General features: G+C 37.0%; 1 pseudogene; it reads left to right on the top strand.

Annotated features, from left to right (window-relative positions):
• The first annotated feature begins 356 nt into the window (after positions 1–356).
• Positions 357–7,317, top strand: LOC107842160 (annotated as a pseudogene).
• The last annotated feature ends 501 nt before the right edge of the window (positions 7,318–7,818 follow it).

The following is a 7,818-nucleotide window of genomic DNA, read 5'->3' as shown; positions in this document are numbered from 1 at the left end:
AAAACCAACCAATACAGTCTATCTAGCCCTGTTATTCAAATGATGATATGATAATTTTAAATGATTTACATGGTGTATACGTCAAATCCTCTAAATATGTAAAACTCAAAATTTTCTAGAGGCTAGATCTCTCTAAGTTGGAATTTCAATTGTTATGACTTCCCTTTTGAGAATTCTTCTCAACGAAAATATATATATATATATATACCTACCCCAATCATTGGGATCAAACACTAAAGCACAAACCTACAAAGAAAAAAGAAAAATTTCTTCTTTCCCTTTAAGAAAGCATCAAAAAGATGCAATCAGAGTTTCTTCAGTACTCATGGTGTTTAACTTTCTATTAAACTGAATTTTGCGTCATCCAAAGTGATTATGAAAATATAAATCATGGTATTAATTATTCTTCACTCAAATCCAAGGATCAAGATTTCTCTGGGATTTCCTTCTCAGATTTCACATCCCTTTTCTCAGATGATGATGTTTTAACTGATCTTCCCATGGATGACTCGGAGTTCGATGATGTCTTTCGATGGTTGAATGATAATGAAAGTGAAAGAAATAGAAATGTGAACAACATCTCTTCTGAGATGAAAAGAGATGGATATCTTGTTGAACACCAAACACCTCAGGATCGAACACCGACACTTGAGAAAATTACTAAACCGAGACCTTAAGAAAATAAACAAGAAAAGATGCTATAGAGAAAGAAGAGAAGTAAGCAATAGATAAACTTGTATTGCTTGGTACATCATACACAATGAACTTAAATCCTATTTATAGGAAAATGAATACACAATTATATGGACACACATTTTCTACGTGTACCATATATTTACACCACACACTTATTTATTATTGAACAAATACATAACCACACACTTATTTTATTATTATATCAACTACCACTTGCACGTTGGCCACCATTATTTGTTGGGTTTGTATTTTTAACACTCCCCTTCAAACCCAACTTTCATCTTAGTCTTCATTCATAGTTGATAAGAGAAGCTATCAAGCTTATTGCCGCTCAAGCCTTTTGTGAACAGGTCTGAAACTTGATCTTGTGTTTTGACCTGCACTATTTATATTTCTTCTTTAAGAAACTTTTCACAGAGAAAATGGTAATGTACCTCCACGTGTTTGGTCTTTGAATGGAACACAGGATTCTCCGCTAAACGTATTGCCGATTGGTTATCGAAATACAAAAGAATTACATACTCTACTGGTTGATGAAAATCCTTTAAAAGTTGGGTAAGGAGATAGTTGGTTACCTTTTGCTACACTAAGAAATTACTCCAGATCCAAGCATAAACACATACCTTATTGTTGAACATCAGGTATCATAATCACCAGCATAGTCAGCATCAGAGTAGGAAGCTAATTTTCAATCTCCACCTTTCTTGTACATGATGTCATAGCCAAGCGAACCTTTGACATATCTCAAAATCCTTCGAACTGCTTCCAAGTGAGGCTTCTTCAAATTTTGCATGTATTGACTCATTACCCCAACTGTAAATAAAATGTCAAGTCTCGTAAGTGTTAAGTAGATTAAACTTCCAACCAATTGTCGATACATAGTAGCATATTCTAAGTCCTTCCCTTCATGAGCATACATTTTGACATTCTGCTTAATTGGAGTTGAAATTGGCTTGCAGTTAGTCATTCCAAAATTTTTCAACAAATCTTTGGAATACTTTTGCTGGTGTAGAAAAATTTCTTCTTCAGTACGATCAATCTCTAAGCCGAGGAAATGCTTGAGTTGACCCAATTCTTTCATAAGGAATTGAACAGATAAGTTCTCCTTTGGTCAAAGAATTTCATCTTTACAATCTCCCGTGATGATCAAATCATTGACATATACTAGTACTATAGCTAGTTTTCCTCCATTTGCTTTGATAAACAAACTAGGATCTGCAGGTGCCACCGAGTAACCACTATGCATAAGAAATTTAGCAATCTTACCATACCAAGCTCTTGGTGCTTATTTCAACCCATAAAGCGCCTTTCGAAGCTTACAAATATATTTAGGATGGTCTTGACTCCAAAAACCCATCGGCTGGTCCATGTAAATCTCCCGATCTAACTCTTCATGTAGAAATGTGTTCTTCACATCCATCTACCACAGGTTCTAATCCTTACTAGCTGCTAGAGCCAGTAGGACATGCACGGTTGTGAGCTTCACCACCGGGATAAACATTTCATCATAATCTAACCCATATTGTTAAGATAATCCTCGAGCTTCCATTCTAGCCTTGTGCCTCTCAATCGATCCATCTGTACGATGCTTTATCTTGTAAATCCACTTGTATGAGATAGGCTTCACATCTCTTGACTTTAGAACAAGATCCCAAGTTTGATTTTGTTCAAGAGTAGCAATCTCCTCTTTCATTGTTTTGGTCCATTCTGGCTTTTGAGATGCTTCTTCAAATATCTCCGGCTCTTTTGAATCGACCTCTTCCAATATAGCAGCATTAGCATATTTTGGATTCGGCTCCGGAACTCTTGTTGATCTTCTAAGTGGAATTGGTGCTTCCACTTCACAAGGTTCACCATCTTTGCTTGGATGATGGTATACACCGGTTTGCCATGGATTCTGAGTTGCACCTTCTTCAAAATCTCCACTATCGTCAACGACGTTAGTTTCACCTAGACTCATCTGAATTTATGAAGACTGTAATTCATCTTTCAGAGTATCTGAGTCTGGCAATGTCTCCTTATATGAGGACCACCATAAAGAAGCTTTATTAAATACTATATTTCAGGATATGTAGTATTTTTCCGTTGTAGGATCACAACATCTCCACCATTTTCTCTGCCTATCGTAGCCAACAAAGATACACCTTACAGCTTTCTTGTCCATTTTGCTACGTAAGTGATCAGGCACAAATACATAGCATACACATCCAAAAACTCAAAAATAGTTAACTTTAGGCTTCATGTTCCATAGCTTTTCTAAGGGTGAAAGGAAATGAAACTTTAGGTGAGGAAGCCTATTGATTACATAGGCCGCAGTTCTCATTGCTTCTGCCTAAAAATGTCCCGGTACGTTCCATGCATGAAGCATACTTTGACATATTTCTGTCAGGTGCCTATTCTTCCTTTCTGCAACACCATTTTATTGTGAAGTGTTTGTATATATGAACTAATGGCGTATTCGACACTCCTAAAGAAATTCAGAAAACTCATCTGAAGTATATTCTCCCCCATTATCGGTGAGTAGACATCCAATGCCTTTTTTGACCTCTGCTTCTGAAACCTTTTTAAATTCTTTGAATTTTGACAGAGTCTCCGATTTTTCCTTCATAAAATAAACCCACACATATCTGGAAAAATCATCAATGAAGGTTACCATGTACTTCATTCTACCAATAGAGGCTTGTTTAGCAGGTCCAAACATATCAGAGTGGATTAACTCTAATGGTTCCTTTGCTTTAAATTTGGACTCTTCATACGGGAATTGATGAGCCTTCCTATATTGACAGCCTCCACAAATTATGTCTATTTTCACCTCAATTTTAGGAAGTCCTTTTAGCATTGACTTCCTCATCATCACATCTAGCTTGGAATAGCTAACGTGACTCAGCCGTATGTACCACAAGTCTGCCGTCTCATTCTTTTTTCCCTTCTCTATGTCCGTAGTTTCTGCTGACATCACATAGACTGACTCTAATATTCGTCCCTTCATCAATGGCTCCTTGGAAATCTCAAGGTCATGATATACCTTCACATCTTGTGAACCAAATAGAACAAAATAGCCTGAAGATATTAACTATGAAACTGAAAGAAGATTTTTCTTTATTCCCGAAACATGGTAGACATTTTGAAGTGACACTTCGATACTGTTGCTATGAGAAGACACCACTATATTACCAACATGATCAATTGGTAACTTATAGTTATTTGCGATCACCACCATACGACTTCCCTTGTATTTTGATAAGTTTTGCAACTTATCTTTATCACCCATCATATGGCTCGAGCAACCTGAGTCAATGATCCAGTCATTTTCATAATCGATTTTACTAGATATTATTATTGTAAGGGCTAACTCCTCCTCTTCAGCAGCAAAGGATGCCTCCGTATCCCATTCTTCTTCACTGTTGGAGGTAACGACATTACCTTCCATAGATTTTTCCTTCGACCGATAGGTCTTTTCCATGTGTCCCTTTTTCCCATATTTGTAACACTTCCCTTTAAATCTTTTCTTGTTTTCATATTTCTTCGAGCCTCCCCCTTCACTAGTTCTTCATTCACCTTGATGATCCTTTGATTCGTTATCATTTTTCTTGGATCCATCATTCTTTTGCTGTTTGAAATTCCACTTGTTTTTATTGGCATAGAGTTCCTCTTCTTTATTCTTTAGTGAGAGTCCTCCCATTTGTTTAGCTAATGCTCCTTGACCAGCTAACAAATTCTCAAAATCTACAAATGATGGTTGATTTTGCCATCCCTGTACTGCAGTGACAAAGCTTCTGTATTTTAACTTTAGACTGTGGATGATAATTCATTTTATCCTATAGTCTCATTAATACGAGCCTCTGGATCCAGTTCAAAAATCTCTCGACACAGTGACTGCACTTTGTGGAAATATTATGCAATAGTCATATTTTCTTGAGTCACCGACAATAACTCGCTTTCAAGAAGTTGGAGCTTAGAGTCGTTCTTCTTCGAGAACAGCTTGGCGAACATATCCCAAGCTTCATTTGGGGTCTTTGCATCTCGGATTTTCTATAGCAAATCCTTCTCAACAGTTATTTTCAATGCAAACATTGCTTTCCTTGCTTTTATTTTCCATATTGTCAATGTGCCGTTTGCATCCACTACTTCTGGCTGTGCTACTTCGGTTCCGTTGACAATATCCCATAGGTCTTGCCCTTGCATATACAACATTATGCAAGTTGACCATGTGTTGTAATTGTTGTTGTTGAGCTTCTCCATTCCGCTGACAACATGTAAGTCTATCATCATGCCGTTGGAATACTATCAAGGATAAACACGAACAATACTTCACACGGACAAGCACCGAGCAAGCTAGGAACCTTTGAACAAACACCGACCAAGCGAGGAACCTTCGAACAAACTCCAACAGCGTGAGGAACACTGTATTAATAGTGTCTCATACAGAGGATAGTGAAACGAGTGGAAAAATTTCCTTCCTGTGAAAGATCAGAAAATGCTGCAATCACGGGACAATTAAGGAAAAAATTATCACTCCTCTAACCAAGCTCTGATACCACTTGTTGGGACCGCGTGTAAATCCGCACTAGTATGATATTGTCTGCTTTGGGCCAAGCCCTCACGGATTTGTTTTTGGGCACTTCCCAAAAGGCCTCATACTAGTGGAGTTGGGTGACAATTTAAATATTAGACATGTTCCCTCTATTTTTCCGATATGGGATTGTGTTTGATTCTCAATAATCCCCCCTCAAACCAAGACCACATCACTTGTGACCTTCTCGTACCACCACTACCAACCATTGGAACATGCCACTTGACCATCACTTTACAAGAAGACTTTTGACACGAGGCATCAACCATCGATCTTAACTACTAGATCACTTCACATGATCTGCCAAACATTTTGTACCATCGTTATCACCCAACTGGACACGCTGCCTGACCACCACTCGCCAGAAAGACTTCTGACATAAGGCACCACCTGTAGATCTCCGGTCTTGTCGTTACACCAAGAATTTCTCACCAACCGCAGTCACCACTCCGACACACCCGAACCTGGGCTCTGATACAAATTGTTGAACATCGAACACCTTAAGATCAAACACCGACACTTGAGAAAATTACTAAACCGAGACCTCAAGAAAATAAATAAGAAATGATGCTATAGAGTAAGAAGAAAAGTAAGCAATAGATAAGCTTGTATTGCTTGGTACATCTTACACAATGAACTTAAAGCCTATTTATAGGCAAATGACTACACAATTATATGGACACATATTTTCTACGTGTACCATATATTTACACCACACACTTATTTTATTAATGAACAAACATATAACCACACACTTATTTTATTATTATATCAACTACCACTTGCACGTTGGCCACCATTATTTGTTGGGTTTGTATTTTTAATAGATCTATGGAGTCCTGCTCTTTCAGGAGTATCTAGTGAGCTCTTACCATCAATAAATAGTGCTAATTCACTTATACTTTTAGGAAATATTGGAGAAATGGATAGACAAATGAGCCTTCATCATTTATTGGCAGCTTATGGAGAGGCCATGGAGAATGGTCACAAAGAACTAGTAGAAGTGATCATAAGAAGCATAAAGGGAAAAATAAATCCTTTTGGTGAATCGCTGGAATGTGTTACTTCTAACTTATTCTAGGAAATAAAGGATTAAGGAAGTTACTTGAGACAAGAATCAAGTAAGATTATTGAAACAGCATTCAAGGTCTTCTACTAAGTTTTCCCATTAGGGAAATTTGCTCATTTTGGTGCTAACTCAGCAATTATAGAAGTTGTTCCTGATGACGCACAAACCATTCATATAGTCGATTTTGACATGGGGCAAGGGATTCAATGGACTCCAATTATTAAAGCCATGGGGCAAAGAAGAAAGGCTTTGAGATTCACATCCATAAAGAAAACTGAGGAAGAATCAACCAGTGATCAGTGGAGATTTGAGGAGACAAAAAAAAGACTTGTCGATTATACAAATCTTTTTGGCCTAAGATTACAAGTTAAGGAGATGACAATTGAAGAATTTCCAAGTGAATTGAGATAAATGAAGAAAATGGGTAAAGGAAGTAAAAGGTTGGTTTTCAACTGTATGTTTAAACTACCACACATGGGGAAAAGAACGTTCAGAATTGATGCGCTGGAGTTTCTAAAACTAGCTATGAATTGTTATTGGACGAGTCTTCAACTCACAAAGGACTTGTCACTTTTGGTGATGAGTAAGCAATGGACAATAGTCACAACGCTAATTATACTTATTTTGCATTCTTTAACAAGAATTTGATATATTACCAATCAATTTTTGAATCATTGGAGTTGTGTTTTCCAGTTTATCTTGCACAAGCAAGACTTGCCATGGAGTCTCTTTTTCTAGAACCTCAAGTCTGCTCATTTCTTGGTTAAAAATCTGGGAAGAAAAGAGAAGTGTATCTTATTATTGTGCAGAAATTGGGTTGAAGGCTAAGAGAGTAAGCAAAGAAAATTTGTTACAAGCCAAAGAATTGGTGAATGAATGAGGAACTCCATTTAAAGTGACGATTGAAGAAGAACGGCAGCATTAGATGGTCTTAGAATGGAAAGGGACATCATTGGTGAGAGTTTCAATTTGGATGTAGAAGAAGAAGACAATAACAGAAAACAACATAGAGAAACTACAATTCTTTCTCTTGTCATTTTCTTTCCCGTTACGTTACTTGCGTTTTCTATGAAGTACAAAAGTGTTATGTTGCTCGAACTCTTCAAAAATATTAATAGGTGCGTGCACTATGAAAAAAATGCATTTTAGCCACATACAAAACCATGGCTATATGGTACCAAAACCATGGCTAAATAGTTTAGCTACGGTTATAGGTGTGCCCAATAAGGGCGTGGTGAGTAAATTAGCCACAGTTTTCATGTCCGTGGTAACATTTCACTAGGCATGGTTTTTGGGTGCATTTAGCCACGGCCATTCCATGAGTAATTTGTTCAGTTTTTTTGCTATCATATAAATTAGCCACGGTTATAACCGTGGCAAAAATGCCTAATTTTTAAAAATATATATTTTTAGCATATCAATTAGCCACAGTTTTAACCATAACAAAAATTAAATATATATTTTTTGCATATTAATTAGC

Source organism: Capsicum annuum, unplaced genomic scaffold, assembly GCF_002878395.1.
Source record: "Capsicum annuum cultivar UCD-10X-F1 unplaced genomic scaffold, UCD10Xv1.1 ctg4846, whole genome shotgun sequence".
NCBI classification, from domain to species: Eukaryota; Viridiplantae; Streptophyta; class Magnoliopsida; order Solanales; family Solanaceae; genus Capsicum; species Capsicum annuum.
The sequence above is the reverse complement of the archived record's forward strand: the minus strand, read 5'-3'. Positions and strand labels throughout refer to the sequence as shown.